The following is a 16,517-nucleotide window of genomic DNA, read 5'->3' on the forward strand; positions in this document are numbered from 1 at the left end:
AGCTGTCTCCACCTTGCAGTCGCAGTGGCCAGGCTAAATAGGAGCTGTGGCTCACCGGGCCTGCCTGGTATGCCAAGAGAGGGTCATCCTGCACGTCACTAGCCTGTGGGAAAAATCAAAACTCAAAGCCGTTTCTACCAAATGCATATTGCTTCCTTCATAATAAAGTAAAAACTCATAAGCGAAGCCATCATAAATTTGGGACCATCTGTATATGATTTGTTTAACGCTACCCAGGGTGTTCACATCCACAATCAGACAAATGAAATTCAGATAATAAGTGATAACTACTATAAACAATACATTTGCGCCCTTCTCAGGGTCACCCCTGAGATTTTTGTTTGTGTGATCAAACTGATTTCCTGTGCTTGCATGTTAAAATTTGTCATACACGGCAGGCAGGCCCATTTAGCTTTTCCAAGCATTCAAAACAGAACCTCCCGGTGCTTGCATTAATATTTTGGTATGTTATCTTACCAGGAGGTATCCAAAACATCCAAACATTCACTGATTTGTGCAAGGATTTGTATTCTGGCTAGGAGTTCCTGCACTAGATCACATTATCCATAATTTATATCAGACTTTGGATCAAATAGCAAATGAAATAGCTGAAGCATTAGAAGTACAACAGACAAGCATAAATCATTCAGATAGAATTTTTATTTGCTCACCAGCCAAGGTGCAGTCTGGGCAACAGATAACATATGTTTTTATACCTGAGTAAGTTCTTCTGGAGAAGTGGGACAATCAAAATCAATTCATCAAAAAGCTACTTGATTATTTAATATTGACCAAAGTAATCCTTATGACTTGCTCCCCTGATTGGACTTAGGAAAACTAATAAATTGCATATGAATTAGGTTCCATTATTTCTTCTTATTATGATTGTCCTTTTTTTATTATTATTATTATTCATATGTGCATACAAGGCTTGGGTCATTTCTCCCCCCTGCCCCCACCCCTCCCTTACCACCCACTCCACCCCCTCCCTCTCCCCCCCCTCAATACCCAGCAGAAACTATTTTGCCCTTATCTCTAATTTTGTTGTAGAGAGAGTATAAGCAATAATAGGAAGGAACAAGGGTTTTTGCTAGTTGAGATAAGGATAGCTATACAGGGAGTTGACTCGCATTGATTTCCTGTGCGTGTGTGTTACCTTCTAGGTTAATTCTTCTTGATCTAACCTTTTCTCTAGTTCCTGCTCCCCTTTTCCTATTGGCCTCAGTTGCTTTAAGGTATCTGCTTTAGTTTCTCTGCATTAAGGGCATCATTATTATGATTGTCCTTAGGCATTTTGTCTTTCTCCACCATCTTACATTCAGGTGCTTAACTCAGGATCAGAGTCAGAAGGAAGGCGAAGCCAGCATAGTCAACCTGGCTGGCTTGCTGAGTGACTGAGAGGCAGCAGTTGAATTTTTTCTGAAAGAGAGCTGGTATGGTACAGAGCTGGCACAGCTGATATGGAGGTAGAACAGATATAACAGAGACAGCCTGTCCCACAATGCTCAGAGTTAAACTCCCAGGGTCTTCTGGGAAATTCACAAATAACCAAACTTGTTTTCCTTGAGGACCTAGTCTGCTTCCCAAGGCCCTTTGCTGGTCACCAGTTCACCCAACAAGAGGAACACAAACTTCATTGTTTCCAGATATGACTGGGTTTCTTCCCTTCCTCTCTCTTCCTCTTTGTAAATAAGTCCTTTGTTAGTTAAAACTAATCTATTCTTAGTTTTTATATTCAAGTAAATTAGCATAATAATTGATAATATCTCTTTGAGTCATTCTTTGACACATGTTAGCTAACTTCTATGAACCATGGTTTCCTCATCGTGTAGGGTAATGTACAATACAGGCTGTATTATTCTGTTTTCTGTTGCTGTAATAAAAATGCTTGAGGTTGGGTAATGGACAAATGAAAGAGATTAATTTATCACACAGTTTTGGCTGAAAGTTCAAGATAGGGCAACTTCATAAGTTTAGCCTCTGGAGAGGGTCTTATGGTGGATGGCACTCCTATATCGGAAGCATGTGCAGAGGAGATCACATGGCAAGACAAGAAACCAGAGAGATTCAGCATCTGACTTTCTTTTCTATAACAAATTGCTCTCATCAGAACTAACTCACTCTGAAAAGCAGCATCAGTGCTTTCAAGAGTAATGCTCCATGACCTAATTACTTTGCACTGGGCCCACCTCTTGAAGCTTCCCCTACCTCAGCACCACCACCCTGGAGACCAAGTTTCCAGCACATAAACCTTTGAGGGACAAACCACATCCAAACCATAGCACACAAAGAGAAACTTGAGTGAAATCATGAAAGGGACAGTGTCCAGCACTGGATCAGGCCCACAGATAAGAGCTGCCTTCCCCCGTAGGTAATAAGGAAGGTGCTCCATCAGGCAGTCAACGAGCACAGTCGGAGCTTAACTGGGAGGTTTATTGGAATTCTAATCAACCGGAGAAGATGCAGACGGACAGACAAGATCCCTCCCTTAAGGAAATAGAAGATGAGTGGTGATTATCACACATACATGAGCCAACAATGCTTTAAAAAAAACATTTGGCTGGTGGAGTGGCTCAAGCAGTAGAGCACCTGCCTAGCAAGCGTGAAGCCCTGAGTTCAAACCTCAGTTTTGCAAAAAAAAAAAAACAAAAAAACCATGGTGACCGTGGTGGGCTTAATGATTTGAATATACTGTAGAAAGACAAAGGAGGGCAAGGATGCTGAACTATTAATAAGACTCATGAAGGTGAAGAGGAGCAGCTTAGACCCATGGGTGCTTCAGAGCCTTCCATTTTAGCTTCCTTCCACTGCCCCAACAGAGCTCTTCTGCACGTGTTGCAAGCAAATACCCCAGCCTGAAATCTTGAGTTATATAAATTCTCTGTGCCTCAGTTTCCTCACCTGTGAAATAGAAATAACAATACCTACCTCAAAAAGTTATGTGGTGGCTCACACCTGTAATCCTAGATACTCAGGAGTCAGAGGTCAGGAGAATCTTGGTTCAAAGCCAGCCCAGGCAAATAGTTCGCAAGACCCTATTTTGAAAATACCGAAGACAAAAGAGGGCTGGTGTGTGGCTCAAGTGGTAGAGCACCTGCCTAGGAAGCGTGAGGCCCTGAGTTCAAATCCCAGTACACCAAAAAAAAAAAGTTATGTGCCTTACAATAACTTCAAAAATACCTAAGATTAAATAAAACATCAAAGAAAGAAATTGAAGATGAACCTAGAAAATGCAAAGACATTCCATGATCTTGGATCGGCAGAATCATTATTGTGAAATGGCTACACTACCGAAAGCAATCTACATGTTCAATGCAATCCCCATCAAAATCCCAATGTCATTCTTCACAGGAATAAAAAAAAACAGTCTTAAAATTCATATGGAGGCATAAAAGATCCCAAAAAGCCAAAACAATCCTGAGCAAAAAGAGAAATGCTGGAGGTGTCACAATACCTGACTTCAGATTATACTACAGAGTCATAGTAACAAAAACAGCATGGCACTGCACAAAACAGACACGGAGACCAACTGGAATTCAATAGAAGACCCATAAATAAACCCATACAGATACAACCATCTGATTTTCAACAAAGATATTAAAAACATGTTGGAGAAAATACAGCCTCCTCAACAAATGGTGTTGGGAAAACTGAATATCCATATGTAGAAGACTGAAACTAGACCCACTATCTCTCACCCTGTACTAAAACCAATTCAAAATAGAACAAGAGCTTAATGTGAGACCTGAAACTTTGAAGCTACTAAGGGAAAACGGGAACACTTGAAGCCTTGGGAACAACTTTCTGAATAGGACTCCAATTGCTCAGGAAATGAAAGCAAGAATTGACAACTGGGATTGCATAAGATTAAAATGTTTCTTTACAGCAAAGGAAACAATTACCAGAGTGAAGAGGTAACCCACAAAATGGGAGCAACTCTTTGCAAGCTATTCATCAGACAAAGGATGAATATCTAGAATACATAAACAGCTCCAAAATTAAACAACAAACCAACCAATAATCTAATTAATAGACAAAGGGACTGGACCGTTCTGAGAAAAAGCACGAATGGCAGTACACGAAGAAATGTTCAACACCCTTAGCCATAAAAAATGCAAATCCAACTGAACTGAGAGCCCATCGCCCCCAGGCAGATGGTAATCATTAAGAAAACAACCAACAAGTGCTGGTGAGGATGCAGGGGAAAAGAGCCCTTATCCACTGTTGGTGGGAATGTAAATTAGTGCAGCCACTGTGGGAAGTAGTATGGAGATTCCTCAAACAACTGCAATACAACTACCACACGATCCTGATACACCACTCTCTCCTGGCCATGTACCCAAAGGAAAGTAGTCAGGATACACAGAGACACCCGCACACTCACGTTTATTGCAGCACTAGTCACAATAGCCATGTTATGGAAACATCCTAGGTGCCCACCACAGATGAATGGGTACCCAAAATGTGGCACAGCTGGACGTGGTGGCGTGTGCCTGTCATCCCAGCTAGGCAGAAGGCATAGCTAAGAGGATTGTGATCCAAGGCCAGCCCCAGGTGCAAACTCGAGACCCTACAATTTCAGTGATCCTGTCCTTCACGTTGCCTTTCTGTCCTTCCACATCCTGTCTTGCAGCCATGTTGCAAAATACCACTTTGTTCACTTTCATAAACATTCCTTGCTCTTTCTGGCTTCTACCTCGGTTTATGCTAAATGGACCTTAACTCCTTCCCCCACACCCTTCCCCCACCCCAGACAGAATGCACTAACCTGTCAGCAGTTCTCAGGGTTCAAGTCCAGGTTAAATCTGCAAATTCGTCCCAGATTCACTTGCCCAACAGTAAATTGCACTTTTTACCTTTACACAGGACTCTGCACAGACAGCATTGGATTATCATCGCTCTTGTAGGCAGGAGCCTCTCATTGTCTTATAAGGCAAGTGCACTGCTTATTAACCTTTGAATTCCCTAGGGACAGCCAAAATGATACACGCAGTAATCCCCACAAGTCAGAAATCCCGTCTCTTTTTTTCTTTTTGCAGTGCTAGAGCTAGAACCCAGGGCCTTGTTGTACATGCTGGGTAAACGTTCTACCACTGAGCTCTACTCTTAGTCCCTTAAATTGTTGACTTGAGTTCTCCAAGATATAACAAGCCAATCAGCAACCCCTGCTTTTAGAGCCCACTGGGGTTCTGCACTGCGTGGGGGAACCGATCCAGGAGTGTTAGCTGTGCGTCTCACAGCATGTTCAACAATACTCTGTTATTGGTGACTGACACCGCTAACAGAGGTCATTTGTGATTCCTGGACTGTATGTGTGCCGGTGCACGTATGGGCTCGCACACATGCATGGGAAGGAGACAAGATCATGTCATCTCCCATTGGTCTGTTGATTCTGTTGGTTATTTCCGGTCAAAATCAATTGATTTCTGTAACTGCAGAAAGGGTCATTTGGCCTGTTCTTTTCTACGCACAGCAAGCCATGAAGATTCTTTGGTTAGGCAAGAGCTCTACCACTTGAGCCCCTTCAGCAGCCCCATAAAGATTCTTTGGGAAAGGGTGTCCTCCCCCTACCAAGGTGAGAAAATAGGCTTGATCACCAAGGACTGGTAATTGGGGCTGTAACACAGCTGACTAAACAGACTCATTGGAGTAACCCTTCTCTTTCACAAGCTTTTATACTCCCCCTATATTTCTGAATGGGATCCCTAAAAATGTACTACTCTAGTCCAGAAATCCACTTGTTCTGTCATTTCTTCAAAGCTGTATTGTTCTTTGTTGAAAAAGCACACAAGCATCTTACTTTGGTCATTTCTTTGGGCTTCCCTGTTGTGTAGAGATCCCCAGATACACGAAAAATTAATAAAACTTACCTGCTTTCCTCTCGTTAATCAATCTTGAATTAATTTCGTTCCTAGATCCAGCCGAAGAGCCCACATGTGAACTGAAGGGGTACGAGGGGTCTCTCCCTCCCCTACTTGCAAACTCCACGTGTCACGAAGCTCGCTATTGTGTGGCTTCCTGCATGCTTTCAAGGCTTCAAAACCCACTAACCAGAGTGTCTTAAATGTTAGCCGTGGCTGGTATGAGAGCTTATGTTGTGTCCCAATCTACAGGAGGCTGGTTTTTTTCCTTTTAAAAGCCACATGTGCCCTTTGGGTAAATTGAATTCCTCAATCTCACAATGAGATATTGTATTTGTCAGTTTTGATTTATTGTTTCTCTGAATACCACATCTTCCTTTGCACGTTTATCGACTTAATTAAAGACTTTGTGTTTATCTTCTTCGTGACCACATCCTTAAAATCAAAGGCGTCAGGGGTCTTCCTCTCTCTGCTCAGTCCTGATAGCTGCTGCCCGTGCATTGACCACATTCTGAAAGGTGGGAAAACCCACCACAACCCTTCAGCAGCTTTTGCTATGGCGTTTAAGACAGTGGCTAGGAAATGTAATAGCTTTGGGTATGGGGTCCGAGCACCTTCTGCTGCTAATTACCATGCCTCATCAGGCCCGCCCCTTACCTTGGGCATGGGGCGAGGTAAGCCCAGCGGCCCCAGAAACCTGCAGCCATCTGCTGAAGACAAAAATAAACCAGAAATGAAGCCTGTATGACTTTCCAGGGCCCCTGGGGACTGAAATGACATTACTCTGATTGAAAAGCAGAGGAAACTAGCAGCAGAAACCATCGAAAGGACTTTAGTAACACACATACAGCAAAGGGCGTTTAGAATGAAATGCCTTGGATTGTTTAAGACCAAAACCCAGACAATAATTTGAAAGTCCCCCAGTTTAATAAAGGAAATTGAAAGCACGTATTGATCAAAGGACATGCTCTGGCCTGGTACAGAAACACTACACAACAAATCAAAACAGAAATGTCATTTAATTGGCCTTTCTCAAGCCACAGGGCTCAACAGCTGCCTCGTGTTAAGACAGCCAATATACCTATCTCTTAGAACTCTGTTTGGGCCTATGTTTATGTACACAGAGGGCTCTGGACTGAGCAAGCCACAATTATGCAATATTTGGGATATAGTTCTATGAAGAAATTGCTTGTTTATCTGAAATTCTAATTTAAGCAAGCGATATATTTAACTGGGTGGTATATATTTTCTCTGGCAATCCACAGTGGAAATTAATGAAGACACCCAAGTGAGAACAAACAGGCTGTTTATTCAGTGCTCGGTATATATAGAAAGGAAGTCAGCCACCATTACTTGCATTTAGCACAGATTCAAAGACAGGCAGGGATGGGAATGCTTTATAACAGAAAAAAAGGACGGCTTGGATAGGGGGACTGATTGGAGTCTGTTGGCCCAGGGAAGCTGAGGCAGCTAACTAGAATCAGGCATCCTATGTGACTGATTGTGGGAATGAAGAGGTTGTTCTCTAGTTGGTACTGAGTTGGAAACTGGGGCAAGAAGTAGGGAAGCCAGGAGTCATTGATGCAAAGTCCTAACGGTTCTGCACCAGGTGCTCCAGAGGTTATGGTCTAGATTCCTCAGCCAGATGATGCAGAGGTCATAAGTGAGACTGCAAGGCAGACTGAGTAGAGCCATGGTTTGGTGAAGGTTCTGAAGGGTCATTTCTCCAAATAAAACATACAAATGGCCAACAAGCACCTAGAAAGCCACTTGACATTCTTAGTCATTGACAAAATGCCAATCCAAACCATAGTTACCACTTCACACCAACTAGGATGGCTATAATCAGAAAGGAGGGGCACAAGGAACTGTCCATCGTGAGTACAAAGTTTCAGAAAGGCAAGAGGAAAAGGTCTGAGATCTATTACACAGCACGGTGACTATCATCAATATTAATGTCTGGAATATTTCAAAATGTACTGACAATAAAGTTAGAATGTCTCACCATAAAAATGGAAGGTACACAAAGTGATGACAGGCGAGCAAGGTAATGAATTAAATCAGTGATTTCATCATTGCGATCAAGACTTAACCAAGCCAGGCACTGGTGGCTCATGCCTGTAATCCTAGCTACTCAGGAGGCAGAGATCAGAAGGATTGTGGTTCCAAGCCAGTTCAGGCAAATAGTTTATGACACCCTATCTCAAACAAACCCATCACAAAAAAAGGCTGATGGAGTGGCCCAAGCAGTAGAGTGCCTCCCTAGCAAGCATGAGGCTGTGAGTTCAAACCCCAGAGCTGCCAAAAAAAAAAAAAGATTTAACTACAATTTAATGATAACGTTAAATTGATTTAACTAGTCTACATAGTACAAATAGATCAAAACATCACATTGTACCCCGTAAATGTACACAATTGTGATTTTTTTCAAATGAAAGATAATACTAACAATTAAAAAAGTATAAAAAAAATCACATGATATAAGATTCCATTCTATTTGAAATATCCAGAAATAGTTGAATCCACAAAGCTAGAAAATAGATCCGCAGTTGTCAGGGGTTGATGGCGGGAGAGATGATGGGTTGTGACTGCTAATGGGTGCCAGGTTTCTTTTATGAATGAGGAAGATGTTCTAGAATTCGATTGTACTGGTGTTGCACAACTTTGTGAATATTTTTGAAATCACTGAACTGTATTAACACAGTACCTCTCATTTTCCAGCCACCAGCTGTAATGATTGGGACGTGCCTTCCAGCTTCTGCAGCCCTCCTACATGTCCACCTCTGGGAAGCAACACAAAACTCACCTTCTTTGGATCGTGTCCCGTGTTCCTCTGCAGACATTGCTTCAATGTCTTCTATCTTCGCCAATTAGTTATGACTGTCAAATTTTTTTGTGTGTGAGGGTGGGAGAGCGTACTGGGGCTTGAACTCAGGGCCTCTCATTTACTTGGCAGGTGCTCTACCACGCCCCAGCTCTTTTTGCTTTAGTTATTTCTCAAAGAGAGTCTTGTGTTTACATCCAACCCAGTCTGGACCAAACTCTTCCTATTTATGCTTCCTGTATAGCTGGGAAGACAGGTGTGCACCACTGTGCCCAGCTTTTAATGGTTGAGATGGGATCGCAAGATCTTTTTGTACAGGCTGGGCTCAAACTGTTGTTCTCCACCTCCTAAGTACCTAGAATGACGTGAACCATTATGCCCAGCCATGACTGCCGAATGTTAATGAGGGCCCAAATAAAAGACTTGAGAAAGTATCACAGACCACTTTGTATAATTAAGAAGAGCGAAATCGTGTCGTTCACAGGAAAATGAATAGAATTGGAGAGCATCATGTCACGTGAAATAAGCTAGATTCAGAAAGACAAGTGCCACATTCTCACTCTCATTCTCCCTCCCTCCTCCCCACCTCTTTCCCTCATTCTCTGTCTCCCCTCCCACTCCCACTCCCCCTCTCCTCTCTCTTGACAGGATCTTGCTATGTAGCTAGCTCAGGCTGATTCTGAACTTGTGATCCTCCTGCCTTAGCCTACCAAGTTCTGGAATTATAGGTGTGTACCACCATAATGAACACGCCCAGCTTGCATGTTTTCTTTCATATGTGAAATCTTTACCAACAACAAAAAGACATCAAAGTAGAAGGGGGACTATTAGGGGAAAGGAAGGGGACCAGTGGAAGAGGGATAAGGGTGGATAATATGAGGGATAAATACATTCAAATTACCATGTATGTGAATGAAAATGTCATAATGGAACCCACTTTAATGATATACATTAATAAGAAAGTCAACTTACTGTTTGCTTCCAACTATGTGACACTCTGGAAAAAGGAAAATATGGAGACAGTAAAAATATCCATGGTGCCTGGTGTGGTGGTGCACACTGGTAATCTCAGAATGAGGATCACGAGTTCAAGGCCAGCCTGAGTACATAGGAAGAACTTCTCTCAAAAAATATATGTACCAATAGTTTCCAGGGGTTGGTGGAGAGAGGGATGAACTAGTGGAGGGCATAAGACTTTTAGGGCAGTGAAAGTACTTTGTGTCATAACGGCCAATGTGTCATTACACATGTACCCAAAGCAATAGAATGGACAAGAAGGGCGAACCTTAGCAGACGTGATGAACTTTGGATGATAAAGATGTGTCAGCATAGGTTCATCAATTGTCACAAATGTAGCACTCTAGTGGAGACCCTATCACGTGTTGGGGCAGGGACTATATGAGATATTTCTGCACCTTCCCTCAATTTTGCTTTGGACCTAAAACTGCTGTAGGAAATAAAGTCTGTTAATTTTTTTTTAAACTAATAACTAGTGAAACATGGAAAAATACTGATTCCTGGCCCATGCCCCAAATTTACTGATCCAGAATTCCCTGGAACCCTGGATTATTTAAGCAAGGGATATAATTCGGTAAGGGCATTCTTTTTTTGGGGGGGGTGTGCAGTACTGGGGTTTGAACTCAGGGCTTTGCACTTGCAAAGCAGGCAGTTTACTGCTTGAGCCACACCACCAGCCTTTTTTGTGTGTGATGGGTTTTTTCAAGACAGAGTGTCATAAACTATTTGCCTCGGCTGGCTTTGAACAGTGATCCTCCTGAGTTGCTAAGATTACTGGTGGAAGCCACCAGTGCCGGCTCAGTTGGGAAATTTTTTAAATGACATTGAGGCTCAAAGGCATGAATTAACCCACGTGAGGTCATCCGAGATGGGGTTGTTGATAATGAGGGAGGCTGCACATGAGTGAGAGCAGGGGCACATGGGAATTCTGTCTCTCTCAGTTTTGCTGTGAACCTGCAAGTACTGTTTTAAAAAGTCTGGGGAGAGGGACCAGGAATGTGGCTCAGTGGTAGAGCACTTGCTTAGCATGTGTGAGGCCCTGGGTTCCAGCACTAAAAGAATCGTTCAATACATTTATACCAAAATAGAGCTGGGAGCACAGCGCAGTGGTAAAGTGCTTGCTCTGGGTTCAATCCCCAGCATCACAAAAAAAAAAAAAAAACAAACAAAGAACATTTATAACAAAGTAATACAGATCTAATGCTCTAAAAATCAAATTGCTTTTTAAAAACACAATCTCTTGCTCTACCCTTCCCCATTCCTTATTCTCACTGCCCAGGGGCAGCCACACTTAACCCTCAGAATTATTTCCTTAAATTCCTTAGCTCCATTTATCTCAGCGATATTATCATACTGATAGTTTTTGTTTATTTACAATTTTAGTATTAGTTGACTTCCTACTTCTCATAAGGGAGCTGACTCCACTTCCGCAGGATGGACGAATGTGCAGGAGCCATGGGCACGAACAGCAGAAGGAGATCGGGTAGGTGGTTGGGGGTGTCGGGTGGGGGGCAGGGGAAGCACTAGGATCCTGGGTAGCTCTGAGTATGGTGGCAGGATGTCAGGAGCACGCTAAGCATAGGCTGGTGATGCAGGTTGCCAGGCAACATCAGGACCACCTTACAACAGGGAGCAGGATAATGATGCAGGGCTGGATATCAAAGCCAAACCTCGACTACATGGATGACTGGGTTGGGGAAAGAGAAGCCTGGGTCAGTGGAATGGGCTATACAGACCCAGAACAGTTTGTAGCAGAGTCCAATGCTGAGTTGCAGAATGTTAAAACGAAGCTGCAGAAATTTCTACTGAAAAAAAGACAGCATTTGTTGTACACCAAACAAGTAACCAAACCTTGGTCTATCAGTGGGAACTAAGGGGCCCCCTTAGGAACACAGGACGGTAGTGATAGAAACATCCCTTTGACATCTTGAACTCTCACCCATTTCTACGTTTGTCACTATTAAAATCAGATTTTGTTTTTAGCAAAAGGCTATTCCATTCCTTACAAGAAAATATTCCTCTTGTATATGGGACATAATTTAAATGGTTATCAGTCATTTACACCTTAGTACGTATTTACTTACATATTTTCTTCCTAAGAGTAAGTTTTGATGGAAGTTGGAGGAAATTATTCATTTAGAAGTCATGAATTGGCCAGGTGGAACACACCTGTAACCCAGCACTGGCTCGAGCCACATGGTGGCTCACACCTGTAATCCTAGCTACTTGGGAGGCAGAGATCAGGAGGATTCCAGGTTAAGGCCAACCCTGGCCAAAAGTTAACAAGACTGTGTCTCAACTAATAAAAAGCTAGGTGTAGTGGCACTTGCCTGTCATCCCAGCTTCAGAGAAGGCCTGGGTTGGACTGCATCAGCACCTTCTTCAAATGTTTCCCTTGTTCCCTCGGTAGAGAACATGGCTCAGGGCTTCCAAAGCCTGCCGCTCTCGCTGGTCTATGTATTTGCACTACTTGACCTTCCATTACCCACCACTTTCTTTGACCCATAATTTACAGAACATCATTCTGTTTTCCTATTTCTGTGCCCTTCCTCAGGACCCTCTCCACCAGACGCCCTACTACTACCATCTCGATGAAAAGAATCCATGCTGCTCCATTCACAGCCAGCCCCAATCACATGGGCCAGAAAGATCTCTAGCTACTTCCATCCACGTTCCATTCAACTAGGTCTTACCACATGCCACCTTCTACCATGGGTACTCTGTAACTTTGTTATCTGTCCTAATGAAAGTCTAGGACCCTAACACACACATGGAATTCCTCCAGTCCTCCCAGCACAGGAAGCCCTGGATATTGTAAATATCTGATGAATTAATTGAATAAACCTGAATTTACATTGTTGCCAGAAAGGCAAAAACCAAATCAAAGTAATACTACCCTAAAAATTAGCCTGGCTGGGGCAAGATGGATTAGCCAGAGGAGGAGAAATGAGAATGAGACTGCAGAGAGACAATGATAACTTGCACAGCTATTGTCTTAGTCCATTTTGTGTAGCTGTAAATAAAATACCTGAGACTGAGTAAATTATAAAGTAAAGAGCTTTATTTGGCTTATGATTCTTGGTGGTGGAAGTTCCAAACAGCATGACACTGGCATCCTGGTGAGTAACCCCTGACTGTGTCCCAACATGGCAGAGAGCAGAAAGAGACCTTGTTATATTCAGAAGGGGCCAAGCATGTGGGGTGACCTCACTTTATGACAACCTGCTCTCTGGAACCTTGACTTAAATGTTCATGAGACAGCATACATCCTTTCTAGGGGTGGTTCCCCATGACCTAACTACCTTGCACTACGCCCCACCCCTTAAAAGTCCCACCATCTCAACACCACACTACTGAGATCCAAGCCTCCAGCATCTGAGCCCTTGGGGAACAAACCATAGCCCAACCATCACCGGCATCATAAAGGGAGAAGATAAAAGTGAGATCCAGACAGTCAGCCGGCCCCAGAACAGGAAGAGAATTGGAAATGTTCAAGCCAGGACAGGAGGCCCAAAGGGAAGACAGGTAAGTTGTCAGCGTACAAGCGCAAACACAGAGCAGCCTTAGGCAGGAAGGGTCAAACAGCAGTTGCCAAACTGTTCCATGTTTTCCTAGGGTTAATTTTGGTTTTGGTTTTGTTATGTTGGTGGCACTGGGGTTTGAACTCAGGGCCTCACACTTGCTAAACAGGTGCTCTAACACTTGAGCCACTCCACCAGCCTCCTGCTTCTTGCCATTGCTAGGATGACAGGTGTACACAACCATGCGCACCTTTTTCCGTTTTCCACTGAGATGGGGTCTCACAGGCTTTTTGCCTGGGCTGGGCAGGAGCGGTGATTCTCCAATCTCAGCCTCCTGTGTAGCTTGGGATGACAGGACCGCATCCCTGCGCCCAGCTGTTCTTTCTCATTTTTCATTAAAGGTCTGAGTTTGGTTGATAATCTCTTTTTTTTTTTTTTTTAGAATGTGTTGGAAAGTGCTTTTTTCATCCAGGAGATGGGGATATAGTAAAAACAGGGTGAAAGCCTCAGATGGTGACAATCCTGAAGCCATTGAAGTTCTGGGTCCTCACTCCAGCTCAGCCAGGGCGCAGGGTGGGCACACTGGGGCCCCAGGCATGAGCTCCCTCAGGCACCCCACTGGGATGGGCTTCGAAGGGATGCTGCATCTTGCAGAGAGCATGCGAGTCTGGGGTCTCTCAGTCTGGGGACACCACCTCCCAGCTTCTCATGAAGTGAAACACGACCTCCAATGTCGGCAAAGCTCCGGGGACTCTTCCAGATCATCACACAGGTTCCCAGAGACCTTTCTAGAATTCATTCCCAGGAGTGGGGCTGTCCCAGGCCTTATCACTGAGGAGCTGGGCCTCCACAGGACAGAGGCCCAGAACACCATCTCTACCACGGCATAGAGGCCTGCAGAGCTTCCAGCTGCCAGAAGTCTGAGCCAGCCCCTAAAGGGAGCCAGGGAGGCCTCTTCACACCACCCATGAAGGAATCCAGAGCAGCAGCAGCAGCTGTGGCAGCTGACTTTGTGGACCTTTGGTGATACCCTAGCTGGGCCCACAGGCAGCACATTAGATTATTGGTATATATAATGCACACCTTACAGGACCAGAGCAATTTACAGGTTGTTAAGTATGCCATCATAAATTACTTCATCTTCACAAACACCAGGGAGGTAGGAATCATTACTCCCATTTTTCAGATGAAAAAACTGAGGCTCAGAGTAGTTCAATGACTAGTCCTGATCATGCAGCCTGAAAATGGAGAGAGGTCACAAAAATAGCTCTACTTTTTCAGAGGCCAACTTGCTGATGCCATACTCTGCTCCCATTCACAAGATAATGAAATGATAATAGCTTTATAATTCCACTGTAACAGACAGCGGAGGGAAACTTGGAGGGGGTGCTGCCCTTTGCCCTTGCAAATCTCTCTCTCTCTCTCTCTCTCTTTCTGTCTCTCTCTCTTTCTCTCTCTCACACACACACACACACACACACACCAAATTACATAGCATAGCTGGTTTCCTGCCTCATATGTCCATGAAGTACCTTAAACACAAAGCATATCAGAAAAAGGCACTTGTTAGTCTGCAGAAGGCCCGGTGTGCACAATCATGCAGCCCCACGCCTGTCACCACAGTGTCTGCAATTCCTCCATCAGAATAAGAATTTTGTCTCTTTCTAATAACACTATCTCAAGATTCAAACATTGGCTGGGCATGGTGGCACACATCTGTAATCCCAGCATGCAGGAGGGTGAAGAAGGAGGTTCTCCAGTTCAAGGCCCATGTAGGCTACAGAGAGAAACCCTGTCTCAACCCCCCCAAAAAATACAAAACAAGATTCAAACATTATTCTTAAAGGCCATATGATTTCAAATATTATCAATCCCACAAATACAGTAAAGGATTTATTCAAATGCTTTTTGGCCTTGAAAGTTAGTTGGAGAGCAAATTGGAAAGCTATTCGAGAAGAGTATGGGGAGTGCAGGGGGCAGTTCTGGGCCTTGAAGCCTAGCCCAGGGAGAACAAGTGGAAACGATGCTGGGAGTGGCCAAGGGATGTCAGGAGGTGGTGAGGCTCACAGAGGAGTGACAGAGAAGGACAACAGGACTGTGTGGGGTCACAGACTGGGCTCACAGAGAATAGAGGTGGCCCTGAGTTTAGGCCAGGCCTCATGCCTGTGTCACAATGCTCTGTCTCCACGTCTATTTCCTTGCAGCCAAAATGAGAGTCGTAAATATGGGGCTTCCGAGGATTAGGATGTGAGTGAAACAAGATGCCAGGTGTGGACACGGTAGAAATAGTGGGATGGGAGGGGCTTACCAGAGCACCCAAGTCCCTGGTGGTGGTGGTGGTTGTCGTTGTGTGTGTATGTTAAAGCTTCCACAGTGGCGTGCATGTCATTCATTCCACAATGTCTGACGCTGGAGGTGACAGGGTGAACTCACACAAACACAGCACTGGGCCTTGCAGAAAATCTCCACAGGTCGGTGAGGTCACGGTGAGATGCTGCGCTCTCTTCAAGTCATTTTAGCGCTGTGATTCTCACTCAGCCACTCTGATGGTCCAAGTTGAATCAAGTCACATTCTATAATCATTTGACCCCTCAGTGGCTGTGGTAGAAATGTACCCTCAGCTCCAGCCTGAGGCGACCAGGACAGGCCTCCTTGAAGAGGGGACACTTAAGCAGAGACCAGAATGAAGTGAGGAAGGCATCCTAGGAAGGCACTGCCAGACCAGCTTTGTTTTGGTCACCTTCACTCTTTGCAGGCATGGGCTGCCCTTTCATTCTTTTTCTTTCTTTTTTTTCTGAATAAATCAAGTGTTCATGGAAAAGAAAAATCAAGACAGAAAATACAGCTTTGGACCATGAATGCTACTCATTCAGCATATAAGTTTGTTGTCAAACAGGTTTGATAGACTGAAATATCTTTCAAAAATGACTTGGGATTGTCAGAAGATGCCAGATGCTTCTGTGATGGGCAGCTTATTGAAAAATTCAATTGAAAAACCAGAGAGTCAACCTTCTCAGCCCAATCCAGTTACCCATGCAAAGCTTGAATGGGAAATGCCATAGGAAGACTTATTTTATTGTGATTGAGTCCTCATTGCAATCTATAAACTGTACAGGAAGAAAAATCTTTTTCCTTTAACCTATCCTGGGCTCATTGGTTGGGGTCCTGGGAATTAAACTGACCAAAGACAAATAACAAGAGAAAACCAGTTTAGCTACATACAAACTTAGGCACAAGAGTCTCACAGAATAAAACGTGACTCCAGGAGGTAGACACTCAACTATGACATCATAG

General features: G+C 43.9%; 1 non-coding gene across 1 annotated transcript; it reads left to right on the forward strand.

Annotated features, from left to right (window-relative positions):
- The first annotated feature begins 3,067 nt into the window (after positions 1-3,067).
- On the forward strand, positions 3,068-3,140 carry Trnap-agg (transfer RNA proline (anticodon AGG)). Its single transcript has one exon. It is a non-coding gene; the product is annotated as a tRNA-Pro (tRNA).
- Positions 3,141-16,517: the final 13,377 nt, after the last annotated feature.

The sequence above is a fragment of the Castor canadensis genome, chromosome X (genome assembly GCF_047511655.1).
Source record: "Castor canadensis chromosome X, mCasCan1.hap1v2, whole genome shotgun sequence".
NCBI lineage: Eukaryota > Metazoa > Chordata > Mammalia > Rodentia > Castoridae > Castor > Castor canadensis.